The 26187-nt window shown below is 44.8% G+C and overlaps 1 long non-coding RNA gene across 1 annotated transcript in view; it reads right to left on the bottom strand.

The window, feature by feature from the left end:
• LOC146855836 (uncharacterized) overlaps window positions 1-26187 on the bottom strand; it is a 223324-nt gene that overhangs the window by 70078 nt on the left and 127059 nt on the right. Inside the window, exon 2 of the long non-coding RNA XR_014981400.1 lies at window positions 24744-24905. This is a non-coding gene — a long non-coding RNA (uncharacterized LOC146855836). The remainder of the gene's footprint in view (window positions 1-24743; window positions 24906-26187) is intronic.

Here is a 26187-nt window from a genome sequence, read left to right as displayed (position 1 = left end):
TAGAGCTGCAGATCTATACACTGTGCATAGATCGCCATCTGGTGTTGGGCCCGGATGTTTGCAGTTTGTTTTTCCTCTTGGAAAGTCTTTGGAAGTCACGAGGTCGGTGACTCCTCCTTTGGTTCGTATTGCGCATGGGCTTCGGCTCCATCCTCAGATTGTTTTTCGCGAGCAGGGAAAGATGGAGCGTAGTAGTAACAGTAAAGAAACCCATGTGTGTTGTATCTAAATAAGATAAACTGGAACGGATACAGGTAGCCGGAGAGGCGGGTGGGCGTGTATAGATCTGCAGCTCTACATGCCAAGAACAGATGCATACTGGTAAGTAGCATATTCCGTTCAAGGCATATGAGCTGCAGATTATACACTGTGCATAGATTATATAGCAGTACCCAACCCTAGCGGCGACCACCGGCATCCGTTGCAGTTGTTTGGAACAGTGTTTTTAGTACAGCCTGGCTCACACTAGCTTGTTGCTTGGTTTGCACATCTACACAGTAATGTTTTGTGAAAGTGTGCGGTGTTGACCATGTCGCTGCTTTGCAGATGTCATCTAGTGGTATGTTTCCTAGAAAAGCCATAGAAGCCCCTTTCTTCCTTGTAGAGTGGGCTTTAGGGGGCACAGATAGCGTTCGTTTTGCTTTGTGGTAGCAAATCTGTATGCATTTTACAATCCACCTAGCTATCCCTGATTTAGAAATCGGGTTGACTTTATGTGGTGGAGAGAAAGAGACAAATAGCTGTTTGGTTTTTATGAAAGGTTGTGTTCTTTGGATGTAGTAAAGTAAAGCCCTTTTAACATCCAGTGTGTGTAAGACCTTTCCGCAATGGTTTGAGGTTGTGAGAAAAAGACTGGTAATTCTACCGACTGGTTTAGATGGAATGGAGAAATGACTTTGGGTAGAAATTTTGGGTTGGTGCGGAGTACAACCTTGTTCTGATGGATTTGGAGAAAAGGTTCCTGTATAGTGAGTGCTTGTATTTCACTAACCCTTCTGAGGGAAGTGATGGCCACTAGAAAAGCTGTTTTCCATGTGAGAAATTGCAGCTCACATTTATGTAATGGTTCGAAAGGGGGTCCCATTAACCTTGTGAGAACTATATTCAAGTTCCAGACAGGTGAGGGTGGTACTCTGGGTGGAATTACTCTTTTGAGGCCTTCCATAAAGGCCTTGATGGCAGGCACCCTGAAAAGTGATAGGTGCTGCCTGTTCTGTAAATAAGCAGCAATTGCTGCGAGGTGTAACCAAATGGAAGTATATGCTAGGTTACACCTTTGTAGATGGAGCAAGTAACATATGATGTGCTGTATGGACACATTTAAAGGATTGATTGTGTTGTTGTGGCAGTAAACAACAAATCTTTTCCACTTTGCAGCATAGCATGCCCTAGTAGTAGGGCGTCTAGCTTCCCTGATAATATTCATGCAATCAGGGGGAAGGTTAAGGTATCCGAATTCTAGGCCCTCAGGAGCCAGATCGCAAGGTTGAGCTGAGCTGGGTCCGGGTGTCTGATCTCTCCATGGTTCTGGGTTAGGAGGCATGGGGAGAGGTGCAGCTTTTGGTGTGGTACTACTGAGAGTTCCAGCAGTGTGGTGTACCACGGTTGTCTGGCCCATGTTGGAGCTACTAGGATCAGTGTTAGGGAATGCTGTTGTAGCTTTCGCACCCCTATTGGAATTAGTGGGAGAGGTGGAAAAACGTATGCAAATTTGTTTGACCAGTTCATCCATATCGCATTGCCTTTGGACAATGGGTGTGGGTATCTGGCGGCGAAGCTTGGGCATTTTTTGTTTTCGTGGGTGGCGAAGAGGTCTATCTGTGGGTGCCCACACATCTGAAAGAACGGGTGAAGAACCTGTGGGTGAAGTTCCCACTCGTGGATCTGCTGCGTTTGTCTGCTGAGCAGATCTGCCACAGTGTTTTGGACTCCTGGGACGTGTTGGGCCAGGAGAAATATTTTTTGTGGAATTGTCCAACTCCATATGCTCTGTGCTAATTGAGAGAGCTGTGGAGAGTGTGTGCCCCCCTGTTTTTGAATGTAGTACATGGCAGTCATGTTGTCTGTGCGAATGAGGACTGCCTTGCCTGAAATCTGCGTCTGGAAGGATTTTAGGGCGAGGAAGATTGCCAGTAACTCCAGATGGTTGATGTGGAGTAACTTCTGTTGTGGCGTCCATGTGCCCTGTACTGTGAGATGTAACAGATGAGCTCCCCAGCCGGAGAGCGATGCGTCTGTTGTTAGGATTATTTGTGGGACCGGGTCCGGGAACGGTCGACCTTTGGAAAGGTTTGTGGTGTTCCACCACTGCAGAGAGCGATGGGTGCGACCGTCTATCAACACCAGATCTGTCAGTTGCCCCTGGGCCTGGTTCCACTAGCGCGCTAAACACTCTTGGAGTGGATGCATCTGGAGTCTTGCATGGGGCACTATGAAGATGCAAGAGGCCATCATCCCTATCAGTTGCATAAACACCCTTGCTGGGAGAGAGTGTTGACATATGAATTTTTGACGCAGAGCCTGTATATTTGCAATCCTGCCCGGATTGGGATAGGCTATGGCTTTTGAGGTGTCTATGGTGGCACCGAGGTATTGTTTTGTGTGTGATGGTACCAGGTGGGATTTTTGGTGGTTCACCGTGAAACCTAGCTGTTGAAGTAGTTGGATTGTAGCGGCGGTGTGTTGCACACATTGTTCGTAGGACGTGGCTTTTATTAGCCAGTCGTCCAGATACGGGAAGACGTGAATGTGCTGTCTTCTGAGGTGTGCAGCCACTACTGCTAGGCACTTTGTGAATACCCTTGGTGCTGTTGTTACCCCGAACGGGAGCACCTTGAACTGGTAGTGTTGCCCGTCCACCACAAATCTGAGGTACTTTCTGTGAGACTGGTGTACTGGGATGTGAAAGTATGCGTCTTTCAAGTCCAGAGTGGTGAGAAAATCGTTCTGGGAGAGGATTGGAAGAACCTGTTGAAGGATTACCATGTGAAAATGGTCTGAATGTATGTAAGTATTTAGAGGTCTGAGATCTAGGATAGGTCGTAGAGTCTCATCTCTCTTTGGAATCAGAATGTACAGGGAGTAGACCCCTAAATTTTGTTGATTTATGGGGACCTGCTCTATGGCTTGTTTTTGCAGGAGGGAGATCACCTCCTGTGTTAGTAACGTAGCATGTTCTTGAGACATAGGGCGTTGCCTGGGTGGAATTTTTGGGGGGGTAGATGTTAATTCTAGGCAATACCCTGAATGAATAATTTAGGTCACCCATCTGTCTGAGGTGATTGTCTCCCAGACGTGAAGGAAATGTTGTATTCTGCCCCCGACCGGAGTGGAATGGTCTGGAGGGAGCGGGGGAAAGTCATTGGGTAGGAGGTGTGGCAGAGCGGGCGGTATTTGTCTTGCCTCTGCCCTTATTATTATTGCCTCTGTATCCGCCTCTTTGATAACCCTTTGTGAAGGTAGATTGAGGAGGGGATTTGTAGGACGTGGATGCACTATCCGAGTAGCCTCTGCCCGTGCCCCGAAAGGAAGAGCGGCGAAAAGAGCGCCTAGGAGTGTGTGACTGTAGGGCTCCCATGGATTTCGCCGTGTCAGTATCTTTTTTCATCTTTTCGAGGGCTTCATCAACTTTGGGGCCAAATAGATGATCTTGGTCGAATGGGTGGTTCAATATAGAGGCTTGTACCTCAGGTTTAAAACCTGAAACTCTGAGCCAGGCATGGCGACGGAGAAGGACACTAGTGTTTATGGCCCTGGAGGCTGTATCTGCTGCATTTAGGGCACAGCGTATAGAGGTATTAGTTATTATTTTTCCCTCTTGGATCAATTCATTAGCCCTATTCTTGTATTTTTCAGGGAGATGGTGCATGATGGTCTCTAACTCATCATAATGCGCCCTGTCATATCTGGCCAACAGCGCTTGCGTATTGGCGATACGCCATATATTGGCGGCTTGTGACGCAGTGCGCTTCCCTGACGCGTCTAGGAGCTTGGACTCTTTGTCAGGTGGTGGTGCTTCGCCTGACGCCTGAGAATTTGAGCGCTTCCTAGCTGTAGATACCACTAGGGAATCCAATGGTGCAGGGCCTTTAATGTATGAAGGGTCTGTGGGGGCGGCTTTGTATTTTTTCTCTATACGGGGGTTTAGGACCCTGGCCCTGACTGGGTCTTTAAAAACCTCCGGTGCATGTTTAATTACTCCCTTTAACATAGGTAGAATGGCAGTAGACCTATGTGCCTTGTCGAAGGTGTCTAGGAGAAAATCTTCCTCCACTAGGTCAGTATGTAACTCCACCCCGTGGTAGTGTGCCACCCTTTGTAACAGGTGGTGAAAGCCTAAGGAATCTTCAGGTGGGGATGGCCTAGATGGGTAAAGGTCATCCTGTGGGACATCTGGGATGTCCGGATTGTTATAATCGTCCCATGGGTCTGGAGATCCAGTAGGGGTGGGGGTCTTGTGGCACATCTGCTGAATCATAATAAGGGTCTCCAAAATCGTCTGGGACAGGAGACATGGTTGGGGAACGATGAGGCAGGGGTGGAGAGGGTGGAGGTGGGGAGGGTGGAAGAGGTGGAGGAGGTGGGGAAGGCACTCTGAAAGGGGAGGTAGCAGTGTCTTTCCTCTTTGGAGGTGGAGGTGGAGCTGGTTTGTCCAAGTGTCTCTTTTTTGAAGACAATGTCAAATGTCCAGTTTTTGGATCCTTGGTGAGTGTCTTTTGCAGAGGATCCGGTGTGAAAAGTTCCTGCAACACTGGTTGTTCGGTTGGCGCCAAAGTTTTCGGGGCCGACGGCTTTTTAGACTTATCTAAGCCGTGATTCTTTGGGACCTCCGATTTTTTGGTCAGTGCCGAAGAAGGCTTCGGCACGGGAGTGTCGGTGCCGAGAGCCTTGTGATGTTTGGTCGGCACCGGAAGGGCAGGTTTCGACACCGAAGGCTTTGGTACTGGGTTCGGTGTGGAGATGGAGGCCGATCTTTTCTTCAGTGCCGAAGGGTGTTTTTCGGTACCGCTGGTAGGCTGGCTCAAGCCCGAGCCGCTGGAAGGCTTAATAGGCTTCTTTACCGGGCCCGAAGGTGGGGTGTGAGAAGCAGTATCCTTGGTCTTGCCTAGGCCCGAAAGCGAAGGTGTGACCAAAGCCTTTTTGGGTATCGGCCTGGGTGTGGGAGGGGGTATTGTACTCACGACCCTCTGCGCCGGGGTGATGTCCTCCATATCTGAGTCGTCGGCCTCGGAAGCACTGATGAGGTCGTTGTCCTCTTCTTCGATGTGCTGCTGTCCTGGAGCTTTAACGTCGGACCCGAAGATGTCGACTGGAGCGGAGGTCGAGGAGTGCGCCATGTTGCGTCTAGCCCGTCGATCTCGAATAGTCTTTTTAGAGTGAAAAGACTTGCAGGCGGGACAGTCTCGGGCCTCGTGTTCAGGGGAGAGGCAGAGGTTGCACACCTCATGAAGATCGGTGTGGGGAAACTTGGACCCACATCGAGGGCACTTCTTGAAGGGAGTTCTTTCCATCAGCCGAGACCGGAGCCGGAATAGGCCCGAAGGCCGCCGTCGACGACCGGAATCGAAGAAGTGCCGAAGAGAAGGTGATTAAGATGATTTATTATCTGAAGGAGCTCGATGAGCGAGGATTTTTGCGTCGATCGTTGAACTGGAAAAGTTCGGAACCGGAGCGCGGAGTATTACATCCGAGCCCGATGGCGGAAAAAAACAATCTGAGGATGGAGCCGAAGCCCATGCGCAATACGAACCAAAGGAGGAGTCACCGACCTCGTGACTTCCAAAGACTTTCCAAGAGGAAAAACAAACTGCAAACATCCGGGCCCAACACCAGATGGCGATCTATGCACAGTGTATAATCTGCAGCTCGTATGCCTCGAACACACCTTTTCGCTATTATTCTCATATTAGTCCACAACAAGAGTAATCAGAGACACAGTAAAGTTTAAAATGTTTATTTTTAACAACGTGCCCTAAGGTGCAGTACTTTGGCTAACATAAGCAGACAAATGATTAAAAACAAAACCATCAGCATTGTTACAATACCATGGAAAATGAAGGGAGAAATCATATTACAAATGATAGTGGAAAACAACCACCCTCCCATCACTAGTAAGCTAGTTTTATGAAACTAATAGAAGGTCTCTAGGCTTGAATGGGGAACCTCATACCGTAAATATCAGCTTAGGTGAATCACATCACGGGATCAGCTCCGCTCTGTGTCAGGAAAAGGTTTTCTCCAAGTGTCTGAATCATGCATGCAAATGCAATATTAAAACACCTGAGTTTCACATATTTGCAGCTGTGTGCGTGTTATGGCTAGAGCGTGGGCCGATCAACCTGAATTCAAAAGCATACATTGTTATTTGACACAGTGTTCAGACTAAGGTCGCAGTGCACGTCTATGGATGTGAACACCAGACCATTCTCATGTGAAGAAAAAGCAAGCAAGCAGTTTTTCTTGTAATAACAGCTACCTGCAGTGTCGTGTGCAAAAGCAGCAAAGTGGCAAGATGGCATTTTACATCTAAGGCGCTTATGCTAACATAGCAATGTATGTACATAGAACCCCATCTCCACTACACCCTCCCTTGATCGAACCACAAACAAAATAGGGAAGCAAAGTAGGAATGCAGAGCTCAAGTTTGATTGAGACAGAACCAAGTTCATGTATTGCCAATCCATATAATTGGTAGTGACAGTTCGAAACATTTGTTCGAAAAAGTAAACAATTAAAACATCTCGATGAGGCGCGACAGAGCCTAATGTGGAGTAAAAAGAAAAATGTAAAAATCTGGGTTTGGACTTGCAGAAGATTGACAACTTCCAAGTTAATCCATCAACGTGTAGGCACAATAAGTAGCAACTGCCTCCAAGAGGAAATCATTATAATGTTCTGTAAAAGATTCAGCCATCTAGTCAAGTAAAGTAAATGAACATACATGTTCTTCGATAACCGGAGCCTCTAGCACAATCAGAGGACAACTTGCGTGTTCTTCAAGATAACTTCTCGCCAAGAAGTCATATGCTGCTGCATATATATCCCATTTCCCTAGGAATCCATGTCACAGGCCATAATCCCGATGCCAGAACAGTCCAACTCTTGAGCCACCAAGGGACTCATGAGTCGATCATAATCCGGGGCAGGAGACAACGTGTTCAAGAGGCACAAATCAAGACCCCATTCGAATGGACAATTTAGGCAATGGAAAACAGGTTGCACGCAAGTAAAGTAAGAGAACCGGAAGGATAATCTATAGGCCACGCTAAGGTGGCCAGAGGTAATGTTCCATAGTATTCAAGCATCCGGTTGCGCAGCTGAAACAGCCGTGGCGGGTTGTCGTGTTATACAGATCGTGCAGCCATTGCGGAGCAAACAAACCAACAGGAGCACATCAGCAGTCAGGGCGAGAATCAATGGTAGCCCGCCGAAGACGCTGGAAAAAATAGAATGAAAAAATGCCGGTATCATACCAAATATTGTTTAGAAGGAGGTCACGAGGCCGGAACCCACAACTTTGAAAAAATGCACCAAGCCAGTTGTTGACGAGGCATTGAATATAGTATGAATCAGAGCACCGAAATGAAGGGGGAGATCAGTATTTAAAAGCACATGTACCTCGGTGCGGGTGTTTTCCACGTGAAGGACGAATGTTTCACGGGAGGAAGTCAGAGCGACTTCTTTTTGAGACAATAGAGCCCTTATTCTGCTCATCTTGTTGAAGTCTGCTTTCAAGGTTGGGATGGAAGGCCAGATGGATACATCCAGTCTCCCATGCTGGGGCAGGAAAAGGACATTTTTACAGCAGACTAAGCGTTGTGAGACAGTTACAATGTACGAAATCCCCACCAGCATCCTGCAGCATGCCTCATTATTTAAAAGCAAATAGCTTCCGTTAGCTAGTAATGTAAAAGTGGGTGTTATTGCTGGCACAGGATTTCCCTTCAGAATGCAAGCTAAATTCGGTGCCTGAACGTTGCAGGCGCCATGCAATTGGATGTTCCTTCAGACTACTGAGTGATCAGGTGTGTAGAAGTGCATTCCTCTCCTTTTAAATAAACTTCTTTACCCTCTCTCATGCACCTGTATGTAAATGGGAGTGACCAAACTTCATGCAGGAAAGCAGTAGCCAATGGTTCATATCTGCCTAGGGCATAATGTTTCATACATGAACTGAACTTAAACAATGGCAATGGCAAGGTGATTAAACCGTGGATAAGCCACACAGCTGAGTTCGATTCGGCCACAGAGAAAGGTAAAGGTTCCAACTTTTCAATATGCAATAATGAGTATGTCGCATCTTTCATGGACATGAACTGTTGTTTTGCAGTCAGATTAAATGGCAGGAATAAAGATGATGTATTCATGTAGTCCCAGGGAACTTTTCCAGCCTTCAATGTTTGTAAAGTCCAAGCAAACTGCATTATAGAACGCAATTGATTTTGACCATGGTATAAAACAGACATATCACCCTGTACAATATCCTCAACAGATGAAACAATATTATCTAATGTGTAAATTCTGGAAAAAAGGGTGTTAATGCTATTATCGATGACAGCTAGCACTTTTTCCAAATATGCTTGATCAATAGACCTTAATCTGGAAGCAGCTTCAATTTGAGATAATTTCCAAACTTCGTTATAAACAGCATACACCCATCGTTTGGACCTGCCACCCACAGGACCCTTAACAAAATCATTCAAATCTACTTTGTCATTTAATTTCGATAAATGAAGTTTAACAGATGCCAAGGTGGAATGTTGCAGCCAGTTCTGACATAACCTCCCGACAGAATAGGTAGTAACAGAATGGGAAGATTCAAATCGGGGGTCCACTCTAACCTGTATATAGCCAGGGTATAGACCCAGAAAACGATGTTGACAGGAATCTGAGCTCTTCTGCCATATCAACCACCCTTCAGAGTCTAGGTTGGAAATGTTGAAGGATTTATTAGTAATGAATAATTGCAGTGCATTAAGGGACAGATCTGTGTGATTATTCCATTTCGGATAAGCGCCCAGATCAGGAATAGAGGGGGAATTCATCTTTTTAGAAGTAGCCAATGCAAAGCAGGTGTTCTGAAAAATGGTAGAATTCAAAAACAACACGTGGTTTGGGATAAGGCACGCACGATGCAGAGCTTCTGTACCTTGTACCTGTCATGCTTTAGAACACCAAACAGATTTAAGATCAATGGTATCTTTCCACAGCTCATAGCCCCCTATAGCTAATTTATCCATAAAGGACTTGGAATACAATAATTTTGTGTGGGTCAGTCTAACTTTCCAAGCCGGCTCAGCAGCCACTTTAAAATAAAAGGCTTCAGGTTCAGATACACTGAAATCAGTAAAATATGTAAATTTGTTCACTAGAGTTTTGGAGCTGCCTTCAGTGGGCCCTGGGCAATGTTCCCATTGCGTATAATTGACAACATTTCTAAATGTATTCGCTTTATGCAGGAAATGATTGCCATAGTGTTGGTAGCAAAACAACTCCCCATAATTACCCGTGTCTAAATACAAATCTTCAGCATCAAAAGCAGCATAATATTTCAAATCAGAAAAAGAGCCTCTACGGCCTGGACATCCCAATCATCTGAGCGGATGTTTTGTTTAACAACATCCCCCATAGAAACATGAAGTACATTGGGGACATTAATCAACCCTGTGGGACCATGAATTTGAAATTTAACAGCATCCCATACAATCCCATCTAACACAGGCCAGGCAGTAATATTCACAAAAGTCTGGTCCCTCTTCATGATGTGAGATGAGGAGTGGGGAGCCAAAGTTCCATCAATTAATCTAATTGTAGATCTTTCGGTGAGATAGTGTCCATTTACTAGACAAAAAAATACAACCACAAATCCAATGGACATAAACAAAAAAATAGTTATTAGCACCAGCCAAATGTAAGTACAAGGGGGAATTAAAAAATGTCTTTTAAACCAAGCAGCAAAAATAGAAATTTTCGATGGGGCATTGGAAGTCATAGAGTTAGTGTCAAATGAAAAACGAGACTGGTCAACTGCACTTGAATTTAAACCAGGCAACAACACATCTGTGGGATAAGTATACTCAGTATCTTCAGTTGGACCACCAGCCGGTGGAGGCAATAAAGGATTAGTAACTGTATGCATCTCGATGGCAATGTCAGGCCTGTTGGTAGTTGCCGGAGCCAAAACAGAATTTCTCAGCATTGCTGGACAAGAGACCGCTGGAGTCATACTAAGAAGAATCGGCCACTCGTTGTAGTTTGACATTGTCAATGGAGATGTATACCTGTTATCCTTGCGACCAGGAAGTGGAGGTAAAATGACTGTTCTTGTACCCTGCACGCCAAGCACTGGTACTGGAGCACGATAAGAGGGGCCAAACTCCTTCTTGTTCTACACCTTCTCATGGACCAGGTCACCAACTCGAGGTAGCCAGCCAACTACCGGAATCTGAAGCGCAGCATCAGTTGTGGAGGGCAAGTGTTCCTTTGCAAGACTGTCTCTGGTCTCTTGTAGATTCTGTTATACAGCACAGTGATCATCTATGTCAAAGGGTGCGGCAGACGCTGCCATGTCTAGAACATCAAGGTCCGGGACAAACATCTTTATGCCAAAGAGAATTTCGTATGGGGTCTGCCCACCCAAAGACCTTCTAGGGAGATTATTAAGTGCACGTTGAACGCTATACAGATGGGCCAACCAGTACCTGCCAGTACCTAAAACCCTGGCTGTCAGGGATTGCTTTAAGTCACAGTTCATTTGCTCCACAACACTATTGCCCTCAGGCCTGTATGGAGACGAAAATTTGACTTGGACCTCCAAAGATCTCATGGCTTCTTTGTACGCCTTAGAGGCAAAAGCAGGACCTTGGTCAGAATGAAGGGTACCACATGCAAAAATTCCCACAAAGACATGCAAATCCCTGATGACAGTTCGAGCATCAGCACTCCGTTGTGGCCAGACCCAAAGAAAACGTGCGCACGAATCCACTGCAACTAAGAAATACTTATACGCAGTATCAGAGGAGAAAGGACCGCAGTGAACTAAAGAAATGCACCCAAGTGGTTTATTAGATATGTACAACTGAGTTTGAGGTGGGCGCGCAGCAGTCAAAGGCTTTATCTGCCGGCAGATGTCACAATTAAGAACATAAGCACGAGTCTGTTTATACAATCCGCGCCACCAGTAACATTGTTGTACGAGAGTAACAGTCGCCGAAACGCCGGCAAGGGCAGAAGCTATACCTTCGTGAGCTGCTGTTATCAACGAAAGTCTGCAGTCCGCGTTGGGAATCAATCTGTCACCAACGTCATTAATTCTCACATAGGGAACTTTATCAGGACTTAAATGATGAGAGTATTTAGAAGGGAAACCTCTAGGGTAATCACTTCCCTTCTCTGTCGCAGCAATAGCTGCCAAGATGTCATCATCAATCTTACTTTTGGATCTTGTAACTGCTGCTACTAGATATGTTGCCACTGCTGTTTTCGCTGCTTCGTCAGCTAAGCTGTTTCCGACAGCGTGGACACCTACTCGCTGATGCCCAAGAGTATGAATTACATTCACGAGCGGAGGACATTGTTTAAGGTCTGCGACCCGAATCCAAAGCATTTTATGCTTGATTGTGCTACCTTTGGAATCACGATACTCCTTTTGAGACCAAAAGAATAAATTGTCGTTTAAAGACTGAAAACAGTAAAAAGAGTCACTCACTATCAGAGTAGTACCTCGAGGATCAGCAAACTCAAGTGCAAGCACCAGAGCACGTAGCTCTACCAACTGGGCGGTACAATCACCCAATGTCTGCGTGTGCATGACATCAGATTTGAATTCACCATTCACGAAAGTACCAGCCACTATTGCGCAGGCCGCTGAATAAGCATGCTTAGATTCCGTCGCTGGTTGCGCCGAACCGTCAGTGTAGATGACACAATGGTAATCCTCAAGCGGGCGCAAGGACAGAGGAGCTGGATGAACAAATTCATACTGCAAGCACTCCTGAGTCTGCAATGAGGCATCAAAGCGGTTTGATACGCTGGGCATAATCGGGAATGTAAGTACGCTCGAAATTCAGAAAACCCAGCAGATTGTAGTTTCTTCAGTGTTGTCGGAGCACGCAAATATCTCCAGGAAGTGAGGGGCTAATCCTCGACCTTCGTTGTTGAGTTCATAGCCCAAAATCAACACTGTATACTCTGCAATGTGTGACTTTGCAAAGGTGAATTTGTAACCGAAGTCCGCAAACATGACAATGATGCGGTCAATGCGACACAGATGTGGCCATAATTCGTCGTCTGTGAGAAAGATATGATCAACATCAGGGTCAATGCATCAGGGTCAATGCTCTCTAACAGAGAGACAACACGAGTGGCAAAGATGCCTGGACTGTTTTTATAGCCCATGGCTAATCTTTTAAACTGTTCTTGCTTGCCACCAGAAGTAAAGGCTGTCCATTGACTACTGATCGAGGACAGATTATGGCTATAAAAGCCATTGGAGATATCAAGTGTGGTCTTAAACCTTTTTCTCACGAGACTATCAATGAGGGCAGAACTGTGGGTATTCTGTACGGCACAGGTCCGACAATGACAAACCAGGCGGTACGACCCATCAGGTTTAGTTACAGTGAATAGAGGATTATTCATAGGTGAAGCACATGTTTCAATAACACCTTGATATTCCAATTGTTCAAGGATTTCTGTGACGTGAGATCTAGCTTTGCGGTGCATGGGATATTGGGGCTGCGCCTGGGGCATAGACCGTAATGGAATCTCATGGCTTGGCGACAATTTATCCCATCCAACCTGAGTACGGTACAACACCAGAGCAAGTACCTGAGCCCACTCTTCTGCAAAGTTCTGAGCCTGATCCTTCGGCACAGTGTGCGGGAAAGATGGGAGGATTACCTCCTCCCCTCTAGGAGCGGCCAAAACGAAAGCTGGGTGCCAGTCTGCCTCTGCTAACAGAATGTCATATGTAGAGGTCAGATTTTCCCCAAAAATCCCTTTTATGGTACGTTGTAAGTCACCTTCTATTAAAAGGACTATGTCATATAGTCTGTCAGGGGGAGCCACTCTAGTATCAGCAGTTTCTACAGTAATGAATGTGTCAGTTGCTGTCGCCTTCAGATACGGATGCAGTGCGTGCCGCACTACTGTAACCTCCGCTGCGCTGTCTAGCAGTGTTAGTGCCCATGTCAGGTTCCGAAGCTGCGTTCTCACTATCTGTGGCATACCTCGCTGTTAGTGCAGCAACTTTCTTCTTTTGAAACGGGGGTCGTTGTCGTGCAAATTCATCCTGCTTGCCTTTCCCATCAGTCTTGCGGGGCTGCTCACGTCCTTGTTGGGCACCCCGACCTTTGCCACGTTCTCCTCCACCGGACTGTGAGACCGATGTTTCCTGAGGAGAACATTGTTCAGGAACCTGAAATCTATCAGGAGACCTAATCCTAGTGCGATCGCGCAAATCATATGTGCGTTCAGTAGTCGCTCGAACCGACGAGACCCCTGTTTCTGTTGCTGCTTCCCCAGTTTTTTAGCTTTCCAATTTTGTTTAGGAAAAGCTGGATGGTCGTCTTTAGAAGACGTCCCAGTATTAGTTTGCGGTTGCGTAGTTGTTGTTTGAACAAAAGGCTTAACCCCCAAACTATTGCGGCCAATGGTCTTATAAGCCTCCGCAATAATCTTTGGTAACTGCCAGGGTTTATCGACGTCGGTGATGAGGCGCAGCTCATTCGGCACTTGAAAGTTAACCGCATCTCCCTTGACGTTAGCAAGGATGAGCGTGGCAACTACGTCGAACACGCCGACAAGCCTCATCCCTAACTCGACCGCCGCCTCCGGACCATGTTGATCCTGAACACGCTTGATCACGGAGGGCAGGTCAGCCATAGACGGGGTGCCGAAGCACTTCGAGTAGACTGCTGCAAACAACTTACCCCAGTTATCACAATCAGCTACCTCTGGGTCTAAGTCTTTCTGCAAACTAATGGTGAGGATCCTGTGTTTTTCCACAGGAGTAGAATTAGGAAAAACTGCTTCCAGCTTGTCAAATTTCTCAGCAAGCCAAAAAGGCATATCGTCCTTATTTTGGGGGCGCTTGCCCATCGCCGAATTAACCATGACAGGACTAATTGTAATCCCGGCCGAACCAGCTGGTTGCGCTGCAACCCCAGGTACCCCCACCTGGACATTGTGTGAAACGTATTGCACTAAAGCCTTATATACCATAATTAGGGCGGTATGGCGTTGACGTAACTCATCCACCGGGGCTTGCAAATTATGTGGATGTGGTGTAAACCCAGCCAAGACTGGCCAAGTGGCCCCTGGAATGGACAAGGGGCCCAAACGAACCGGTGTAACCATGTAGGGGAGGGCACCATTAAACCAAATATGATGCTGCCAAGCAGAAATTGGAATTTCCTGTGTCCTATATGGCTTGTAATTTGTTGGGACTGCCGTAGGAGTGTATGAGTGAAGTGTATTATCATCCGCATTCACCTCCGGCAAAGTGACCCAAGAGTAAAATAGCTCATAGGGATGCGATGCATCGGCACTCACTGCAAAGATAATAGACATGCCATCGTCAGGCACCCCGAACTGCTTCAAATGACGCCGGAGAGGTGCGCGACTATGCGCTGCAATAGCGACTTCAGCCATAAGGACACAGAGAAGAAAAACAATCTATATAAACTGTAGCACAAAAAGGGTATAAGATAAAATGAAACCTTTTTAAATGTCAAGCTTGAGATAACCTATATATTAACTATTTAGGTAGGTTGAAACCGTCACTCCCGTCAACTGGAAACAAGAGTGAGGGTATTGTGGGCTAATATAAGCACTACTAAGGCGTCTCAATCATAAGACCAAACGTTAGGTGCGCCATGTTGCAGGGATTCTGCTCATGCACAGAACTATGTGCAGGAAACCAGGACCTCAGTGAATTGTGGTGTACCAAAAACTCACCTCAGTACCCAGAACCCCTATCTGACTAGCATCAGTGTCTCATTCGTTCTCCGTATCATCTCTAAGCTACCAATGATTAGACAACCCAGAACAAGCGACTTAGAGTACTCTCAGGAATGGTGGGAATCAGAAACACTATTCTCATATCAGTCCACAACAAGAGTAATCAGAGACACGGTAAAGTTTAAAAATTTTATTTTTAACTACATGCCCTAAGGAGCAGTACTTTGGCTAACATAAGCAGACAAATGATTAAAAACAAAACCATCAGCATTGTTACAATACCATAGAAAATGAAGGGAGAAATCATATTACAAATGATTGTGGAAAACAACCACCCTCCCTTCACTAGTAAGCTAGTTTTATGAAACTAATAGAAGGTCTCTAGGCTTGAATGGGGAACCCTATATCGTAAATATCAGCTTAGGTGAATCACATCACAGGATCAGCTCCGCTCAGTGTCTGGAAAAGGTTTTCTCCAAGTGTCTGAATCATGCATGCAAATGCAATATTAAAGGCACCCGAGTTTCACATATTTGCAGCTGTGTGCGTGTTATGGCTAGAGCGTGGGCCGATCGACCTGAATTCAAAAGCATACATTGTTATTTGACCTTGACGGCTTCTGCACACAGTGTTCAGACTAAGGTCGCGGTGCACGTCTAGGGATGTAAACAACAGACCGTTCTCATGTGAAGAAAAAGCAGGCAAGCAGTTTTTCTTGTAATAACAGCTACCTGCAGTGTTGTGTGCAAAAGCCGCAAAGTGGCAAGATGGTGTTTTACATCTAAGGCGCTTATGCTAACATAGCAATGAATGTACATAGAACCCCGTCTCCACTACACTAAGTTTAGCAAAGGACACATCAACAATCCGAACTCCTGCTAAGTAGGCCTGGGCAAAAATTTCGTTCCGTTCGCGGAAATTGCGATAATTTGACATTTTTGCGTTCCGCGGAGAGCGCGAAAATGTCAAAAATTCCGGTTTCCGCAGCTTGGCGATAATTTGTTTCTTGCTCGCGCTGTAAAATGATACATTCTCGCGCGCGCGCGATCGCCTTACCTGAATCCCTGCGTTCGCCGACAAGTTTTCTTGATCCGGTCGCGTTCTCCATGAGATGTTGTATTGTTTTTAGCCATTTGCGCTGTCTCGCGACAGTTCGCGCCCGCAGTGACGTCATGCGTCGCGCGATCACGTCTTTCTTCTCGCGATCATGCACCGCGAGAACAACTCAAAACAAGATGGCCGCGCCCGCAAGCAGCCACATGGGTAAGTTGGCGACCCGCAACCATGCAGAAAATCGCGCGAACATGCCGGAAAAAAACTTCCGCATCTTCGCGATATTTCTGCTTGTTTGCGATAATTTTAAACATTCTCGCGATAATTTGCGAAGGTTAATTCCGCAAATTCCGCCCACCCCTACTGCTAAGTCTGCAGTCACTACCAGAGAAGCACAGCTGTCTTGAGAGAAATACAGATTTCAATAAAACGAAGAAGCTTATAATCAAGTGATAATGTAAATCCTATACATGCGGTAAATAATATTACTCTATTAAACAACAAAAAATTTTTATTTGTATTTTCTGACGGATAATGGAATTATGTTCAAAACTCTAACACAAGTATTCTAATCTGTGCACCAAAACAACCTAAGGTTTACTAGAAAAGAGTTAAGTGGGCCTCATCATTGTGTAATTATGGCAGCGTTTGAAAATTCCATAACTAATAATGGAACAATATCAGGAGGGTCACAAGAAGCAGACCCATCAGCTCCCACTTTGCATGTGTGCTCACCAAATAAACATAAGAAATTATCCATTTTGATTTAGTGAACACATGAAGAGAAGATGTTATCATAGAAAAGTTCTTGAAATGCTCTGTCAAAGGACATTTTAGCTAATAACAGCAGAAGAAAGACTTTCATGAAGAACTGGGACTTCGAACATATTGAAAAAACATTAACATGGTGCAAGTCCTTTAGAAGACTTTCAGAACATTGCATCCGACAATGGGTAGCGCATTGGTGGTTTGCTCTGCTAAAGGCAAAATATCTCCAGATGTTGATAGAGCAGTCTTCTGGCCCGAAGCAGGTGTAAGCTAGACCTCATGTGCTGTGCTTCAGGATTTGCAGGAGTCCACCAATTAGCATTTTGACATGTTGTTGTTTCCACACTCAATCCAAGACAAAGTTCCTAGATCTACAATGAGATTGGATAGTCAAAGTAGGTAGTTCATGGTTCTTCTTTGTTCTCATACTGTCATGCTGCCATACTTCTGACACAGGCCTTTCTGGATTATGCTTCAGCCTCTACCCCCATCGCTTCAACTTGGAGGAGGTTCAGCGCTTCTAAAACCCTTTCTTGAAGGAAAATGTTCCCTTTCTTTTTTTTTTTAAATATCTTTATTTGATTTTGCAACAATTTGACACCCCCCCAGACCCACCCCCCTCCCTCCCAGGTCAGACAATTGATAATACAGTACCAACATTGTATGTTCTCATAATTTCATAGTCATGTTACATTATACATTATCCCCAGCAGTAAATCATTTTCTAACAAATCTTAAAGTTGAATATAATTCACGATATACTAGGTGTTGTTTTGGGATTGACACCATTCTATTAATGGGGACCAAATTCTTAAACCCCTTTTACGCCGTAACCTCCCTTTCCATTTGTAAATAGCAGCCTCCAAATTGGAGATTGCTAATAGCCTAGCCAGCCACAGATGAAAAGACTGAGCATTGGGATCCAGCCAGGCCGAGGCTATACACATTCTTAAAACCGCCATAGCAATAAAAATAAGTTCATGACCCGGCCTGGGATTGCTAGGGTCTGTCGCTCCCAATAATATAACTTCACTGGACAGAGCAATCTCACTTTGCAATACGGCCGACAAGAACTTCTCAATGTTTTGTTTTAAAGAAGTTTGTCCATCACAGGTAGAGAAAATATGTACATAATCAGCATTGAATAGCATACATCTAGGGCAACATGTCCCCTTACCACTCCCCCATTTGGCGATTTTATCTGGAGTATAGTATAAAAAGAAGCATGTTTTATAGAACTGCGCTTGGAGTTTTGTGGACATAAGAATTGTTTGAGACATTGAATATGCATAATGAAATTTATCCATAGTTGTGCCAATTTTCTCCTGCCACTTCTGAGATGTTTTCTCCAGATCATCCGGAAACAGGACATTTATAAGGGAATATATTCCCCCGATTGTATTTTCTTTAATGTGAATTAATGTTTCCACTAAAGTCATTTTTTCCCGGTAGAGTCCTTCCCCCCACCCTTCGTACCAGAAAGTCTCTAATTTGAAGATATTTAAAAAAATCCCGCCAGTCCAGTCGAAAATTTTCTCTTAGTTGTTCAAAGGATTGTATCCCTGCAGGGGAGAAGAAGCACCCAATGTGATTTATACCTGCCTCGTTCCACTTGCTGATGTGATTGTCTTTAAAAATCTCCGGCAGAACAGGATTATCCCTTAAGGGGGTATAAAATGATATTCGTCCAATACCCAACATTCTTCTCATAGCTTTCCATACCTTAAACCTGTTAATCAATGTTTTAAGTTTCACTTTTTTATGGTAGCTGTCATGTAAATGTCACCAAAGGTATCCGTTATTTTTATTGCCCAATGTTAATTGAAAAATAGATGGCGAGTCACCCCCTGGTATCATTTCTATCCCAGTATTCTGTAATAGTTCACGGCTATAAAGCAGCACAGATGCCCAATAGTATGCTTTTAAATTTGGGAGAGCCAATCCTCCTCTTTCGTTTGACAGGGTCAATAATGTATACACATGGAGAGGTTGTGCATATGCCCAAATAAAGCTTGAGAAGGTGCGTTCCATAGATTTGAACCATTGATTGGAGAATTCTAAACATATAGCTCTAAATAGATATAAAATTTTAGGGAAAAACACCATTTTCAAGGCATTGGCCCTGCCAATTAGAGATAGATGTAGATTGTCTAGGCGGCGGAGATCTTTCTGCATGGTGCCCAGCATTGGATTCATGTTTAAGTCCACCAGATTCTCAAGTTTAGATGTAATGCAGATTCCTAAGTATGTAGCTTTATCCACAACTGGAGGGTCACACATCTCGCTTTTGTTATTCAGCATGATCTGTGTTTTCCCCTGATTGAGTGCGTATCCGGATACAAGCCCAAATTTATTAGTCTCGCTTTCGATAACAGACATTGCTGTTGTAACAGCTGATCCTAGCACAGCTATGTCATCAGCATAAGCCAGGGTCTTGGTTGGATACTCCTGTGACAAGATCGGTGCTATTTTACTGTTTCCCTCTAGTCTACGAATAAAGGAATCAATATAGATCGCAAAGAGCAATGGCGAACATGGGCACCCCTGTCGAGTTCCACGAGATATAATCCACTCTTTAGTAAGGCTACCGTTCACCATTACCATGGCCCTGGGATTCACATACAGTTTTTGCACAGCCTGAATAAACCCTACCTTAATTCCAACCCTAGACATAGCAACCCACAAAAATTGCCATGAGACCCTATCAAAGGCCTTCTCGGCATCGAGAAGAACCAATGCCATAGGGTCTCCTGTACATTCCATGCTATCAAACAAGGTGATCACTTTCTGAATGTGGTTAGTAGTTGATCTCCCTGGAACGAAGCCGTGTTGGTATTTAGCGATTACTTTGTGAATGATCGGGGCAATTCGATTTGCCAACACTTTTGAATATAGTTTAGACTCTGCATTTATCAAAGTGATAGGGTGATATGAGCATAACTGATCTGGGGGCATGTTTTTTTTTAGGAAATATAATTATCTTTGCCCTAGACCAAGAATTTGGAGGCTGCCCTCCTTTAAAAATGTGTACGATTAACTCAAATAAAATGCCTTTAATCTGATCTATAAACACAAAATAGAATTCCAAAGGTATATTATCCAGTCCAGTTGCTTTCCCTTTTGGTAAGTTTTGGATTGTAGTTACAATTTCTTCTATGTTAGGGATTTCTTCTAAGGTAAGCTGATCTTCTTTGTCAAACCAGTCGGTGCCTCCTCCATCTAAATATCTCTCGATCTTTTCTGGGTCCCTCCCCCCCTCTTCAGTGTACAGGGTACTATAAAATCGCCAAAATGCCTCTCTAATTCGTTCAGGATCAGATATTTGGCCTTCCACTGGGTCCTGTATTTTCCGTATCAAGTTTACTGAGGCCTGCTGTCTCATACGAATAGCCAGCTGGTGGCCCACTTGCTCATTAACCGCATACAACATCTCTTTATGAGCGGTAGCTTTTTTTATGGCTTTAGCAGTGAAAGTATTTGTAATTGCGGCCTTTTCAATTGCCACCAGATTTTGTATTCTATTTATTTCTTTTAGCCCATGGATCCCTCGAGTTGCCCTTATCAACTCTTCTTCAGCAAGCCGAAGATTTTCCTGCAATCCCCTCATGTATTCCCTGGCCATTTTGTTAGCCTTCAGTGAGTATTGCATTGTTTCTCCTCGAATCCGTGCTTTTAGAGCGTCCCACATAACTTCAATTGATACACTCCCAATAGTGTCCTCTAAAAAGTTAGGAATCCACTCTTTCATGTGAGCGCAATACTTATCATCTGAAAGCAAGGATTTCTCAAATGTCCATGAAGTAGGTGTTATATTTCCTGGTGTTGTTTCTAGGGTGCAAATTAGAGGGTTATGGTCTGAGAAGATTCGAGGAAGTTTCTCAATTTGAAACTTAGATCTAAGTGAGTTGGACATCAATATGTAGTCTATCCTTACGTGTGTGCGATGCGGATTAGAAAAAAGGTATATCCGGGATCATTAGATTTTAAGATCTGCCAACCATCTACAAGCCCATGTGTATAGCACATATGTTTTATTGCCTTAAACACTTTAGGTTTCCGGCCCTTGTACTGCCAGTCATCCTTCAGAGACCAATCGCTGGGGAGATTGATATTAAAATCCCCACAGATCAGTAAGGGTAGAGGCCAGTGCGTGAGTTCGTTAGAAATCTCATGGAAGACTGACGGATCATCGCTGTTGCTCCCATAAATAGCACAAAGAGTAGTCTTTTGCCCCTGTCCATCTTGACACTGTAACTGCCCAGCGGCCAAATTTATCAGCCTTAGAGCGGTTAATAGTGTACCTTGAACCCCTGGCTAATATAGCGACCCCCCGTACCCGCACACCCTGTGAAGTACCACAAACCAGTTTATACCCCAGTGTTTTTAAAATATATATTTGTGTGCCCTCTATGTGAGTTTCCTGTAAGCAGACAACATTCACACCCATGTTTTGTAATCCTATCGCAACAATTTGTCTCTTTTTAATGTTATTCAAGCCACAAATATTTAAGGATAGCACTTTTAGGACCCCCATCTAATTAGTTCATGTGGTCCAAGTATGTGCTCTGATTTTTGCATTGCCCCTTTGCTACACCATAACCTGATATTTCCAGCATACCAGTTACCAGCATACCTCAAAATAACCTCCTGTCTGACCTTCCACCCTGCCCATCCTAACATCCCTCACCCAACCCACCGCCCACCACCATTATTTGAGGTTACCTGGCCAACACTGGGCCAGGGATGTGACATCCGTCAAGCACGACCCCCGCGTGCCCGCGAAGACTCCCCCACTGTAAAGAAACCTTCAGGTAAAAATACCAGCATAACAGATGCACAGACCCTAACACAGGGCCTGGTTCCAAGGAGTTCACTTAATTTAGTTTATAGCCTCTGCCTATCGTATTTTGTCCAAATTTGTCAAATCAGGGCATTTCTGTTACTAGATTACAAATTTTTACTTATGTCCCGAAATTTCCTCTAGATATTCTTTCGCCTGTATTTCGGAAATAAAGCTGCGAGTACCAACTAAACATGAGCTGAAATGAGCTGAAATGCAGCTGCCACAAAATCGCTCTGTTATCCCGCTTACCTGTCTCCTGTGGACCAAGCACACACAACGTTCCTGACTCGAGGGCATCCGACGAGTTCTGACAGCTCTGACATCGCAGATTCTTCCTGGCCTGCGTGAGCCTCAAGCGGATCGGCGAAATCACGAGAGCGCTGCCAGGCGTGGGGGCGGACGTCAGATGAAGAGAAACTCCCAGTCTCTACAATCACGTCACGGCCGCTACGGAAGGAATTCTTCAAGCGCCGGCCCGTCTGTGGTACAGTTCTTCATCAGTACTCTGGAGAGACAAGTAAGAATGGCTGGAAGAGGGGGGCGCGTAGCAAAAAATAAAAATGCCATGATACCCCCGCTGGCCAGCACAACCTCAGCAGCATCACAACAGAAAAAACTGAACACTTTGGTAATGAAAGGCAAAATTGGGGGAGAAAAAGGAGAGTGCGCTGATAAGAGCCCCTGGGAGAGTGCTATGGTAAACATCGCTACTATTAAAAAGAAAGACCCCGCTCGCTCAAATAAAGAAACTGACTGTTCCCAGCCACTTATTACCAGCAGCTTTGGTGCTACGAATGGGGAGGGAGGGGCCTCTACACAACCGGCTGAATTCCCTGGAGTAATGATAAAAGTGCCTGTGCAGATAGAAGAAGAAGCACTGAGTGATCCACTGCTTCCAGACACCTCCTTCCCCGCAACCCATGGCAAAAAAGCAAACGATCTGGTATCTTCTATTCTGCGGGGAAACACTATCCCTAGGGAGGGGCCAAAATCTCCTGAGGAGGAGCGCTCAAAGGCTGTATTATCACCACAAGCCACTCGTAGTACATGGCAGGATTATATGCTGAAAACACCTGACAATCAGGATCAATTTTACTCTCTCACAGAAGATTCGGAGATGTCTGACATTAGCATTTCCTTGTCCAGCGGAGAGGAGCAGGGCAAGTGGTATAGCAGCTCAAATACTAATCCGCAGAAAACTAAACCTGTCTCTAAAAAGTTCCAGAAGAAGAAAAGTAGAGACCGCTGCAAAAAGTATGATGTCATTGATAAAGCGAACGCCACAGATTTGAAGTGGGATTACAATGATACATCGCTTACTATTTTCTCTAACGCCACGGCTGCCTCGGGGGGTAATCAAACAATTACTGACACTGACACTGTTCAAATGGGGGCATATGGCGTCCCAAGAACCGAACCAGCTTTGACAGACATTCTGCAGTCTATCAAGAGCTTTCAGGCAGAAGCCAAAGCCGATAGTTGCAGATCTCGCATGGCAGCAAAGAAGTTGCAAGGGGCAGTCAGGAAAGTGGGCAAAACTTGTGTCGAAATTGTGGATCGAATGGCCTCAGTAGAAGAAAGAGCGGAACAACTAGAGAAGGATGTCTCCTCGCTCAAAACTAAGACTGATGAACATGAGGGGGTAGTTAAGGATCTCATGTGGAAGCTGGAGGAGCAGGAAAACCGGCAGAGACGTAATAACCTCCGCTTCCTAGGGATTCCGGAGGGGTCTGAAAAAGATGATCCCAGAAAATTAATGATCACGCTTCTTAAAGGATCATTCCCCGAACTACAATCCTGGGATTGGGACAAGGAAATTCAAAGAGCCCATCGGTTTCCTTTGTCTCCCGGGAAACGTAACTCGACATCCCAACAGCATCCCTGAGCTATGCTCTTATTTTTTCAAAATGTTTTGCTTCGGCAAGCTCTCTACAATTTGGCCAGACCCACAAGCAAGCGGACGTTTGATGTAATATCTTTTTTTACCAGGCCTGATTTTGCACATGCTACAGTCGAGCGCAGGTGGAGAATGCGGCTGCTTTTTGATCCATTTCAAAAGCTTGGGGCAATGGTATATCTCCAAAATCCAGCCAGACTGAAAGTTGTTCATCAAGGGACTACCCGCAGCTTTATTTCCGAAATACAGGCGAAGCAAAATGTTCCTCATGCAACTCCTAAGATTTCCTAATTTCTCTTGTATTAAAAAAATCTTTGTCTCACAACTCTTTGTTTAAAATAAGTGTTGATTGAACAAAAACGCATGTACTGTATTTACACCGCTTGGCCATTGGTAGCAATCATATCTTCCCTTTTTGTACATTTTTACCTGGTGTAGATTTTGAGTGTTTGCAGCTCCTCTTTGAAGAATTCCAGTGGAGACCGTAGGCCAGGTAACGCCATCCAAACAACAAACCTAAGGGCTGTCTCTAGTCTAGTTTTTGCTTTTTGAGATTGGCCTGCAGACCCCAAATACCTTCATGCAATGGTTTATGCAGAGAACACAATTATAACCTAGATGTTTGTGGCTATAACAGATCTGTGCATCTGTGCAAGTAAATAGCTCATCCGGAATCAGCAGTGCCTAATTTCTGTTGGTGACTGCTGGTAGTGGGCACCCGCACTCATTTATGGGTACGAGGACTTGCTTTTCATCCTAAAAATTTGACCCATCGCAAGAGACAAAAAGGCAAAAAAGAAGAAAAAAAGATGACAGGAAAACAGTGATATAGGGGAAAAAAATCATTAATGAAAAAGAAACTACAAGATTGAGACAAAAAACATGAAATGTAGGATGGTAGAGTAAAGAAGCATGAGATGGAATCAAGATTAGATAGACAGTCTTGGTGTTCAATAAAGCAGGCCTGTGGTGCACTCAGAAGAAAAACCGTGGGGCTCTGATCTTATTTACATCTACTTTTTTATCTCACAAACTAAGCACTGTGCCTCACCTCGATGGTTTTGCATTACATTATTAAGCCAATGACCATCAGAAGTAGAAGAGGACTACCAATACCTGCTCAAAGACTTTCAGTATAAAGAGGTTTATCCATCCATGTGGGAAAACCATCGGGAAGCAATGCAGTCAGTGACAACAGAGAGCAGGAATCCAGTCACTCACCATAGCAGAGTATCTAGCATTTGATGTCAGAAGGTCGCATGTCTGTGCAGCACCACAGCAGGGGAGGCACAGCAGGCTTTCCAGGGAGTAATAGTGAATATTCCGATCACACTTAATTGCCTGAAGTTGACCCAGGAGCATCACCTGCACATTCAACCGCACCTACAAGTAAGAAAGAGTAAAACGTGTAAGAGTGTGAGAATGCGACAAGCAGAGATAGCATGAAGGAAACTAGCGTTCCGACAGTGAGGTAATAGGCTAAAGAACAATTCGATGAAATCCAATCCTGTAACCCTGATTAAAAGTGTAGGTCAAGTAGAAACACACAGTAGGGCTCTAAGATGTCTACACCCTTTTGGTGAAGTAATACGTACCTAGTAAACTAACCACTCTGTAATGCAGAATTATCCTGGAGCAGTATTATCACATCATTCTGAGTTTCAATCTTCCGAATGAGAGATAATGTATTCAAATGGGTAAACAACGTTTACCACAAATCTTTTTCCCCGCAGGCAATCACAACGCGGTTGTTACAACAACTGCGTTGTGATTCCGCATACCATTACTCCGCAAGTCGGAACAACAACTTGTGACGGGGTGGGGAGGTGTTGGATTTAAAATCCAACACCTTCCCTATTGTCCGCACAGACTGGAGTTGGAATAGTAGTAGCGCCCCCCTAATGGTATGGGGAATCACAACGCGGTCGTTGTAACGACCGCGTTGTGATTCCCTGCGGGGAAAAAGACTGCGAGATAAGAACGTACATTCATTCAAATGATGACCACGTCTTTACGCCGATGCAACGCAATGGAGTACGATGCATGTTATTTACTACAACAGTTCAAAATAGGTTTTGTGTTGGAGAGGAATCCTTTTCTCAGTGCAAAAAATGCTTTGCACTTCTTTGCGTCAAGTGAGTATTATTGGGGCGGCTCTGCAAATACACCAGTTGAATTGAAACAGCCATAAACAAGGGAAAATGTGTTCATTTCGTAAATAAACAAAGCGCATGGCATGTGTGCTACTGTGCACAGCACACATCCAATGCATGGAATCCTTCTGAAAGTGTCTAGTGAGAGGAATTTGTACTTGCAGTGTGTGCTTCTAGTATAAATCCTATGCTAGTGTACACTCTTACCTCTGCACCATGGTGAGGATGTGCATTACGTAGGGCAGCCTTGTTAGAGCATCAGTGCTGTGTATTTTAGTAGATTAAGTTTAACACTGTGCCCCCAAGTCCCCAAAAGCACAATGCAGTGCAGCAAAATTGGTTGCTGTGTCATGTTGCATGACAAATTAGTAAATCTGAGCCCAAATTCCCCCAAGTTTTACCTGCCAAAAATAATGTGGTAAAATATCCACAGATGCAAAAATGTCAGCACGTTTTGGAATCTTAAATTGGTTGCAGACGGATTTCCACAGAACTCATAATGAGCCCCTGTG

This window comes from Triturus cristatus, chromosome 4_1 (genome assembly GCF_964204655.1).
Source record: "Triturus cristatus chromosome 4_1, aTriCri1.1, whole genome shotgun sequence".
NCBI classification, from domain to species: Eukaryota; Metazoa; Chordata; class Amphibia; order Caudata; family Salamandridae; genus Triturus; species Triturus cristatus.
This window is presented reverse-complemented; position numbering and strand designations above follow the sequence as displayed.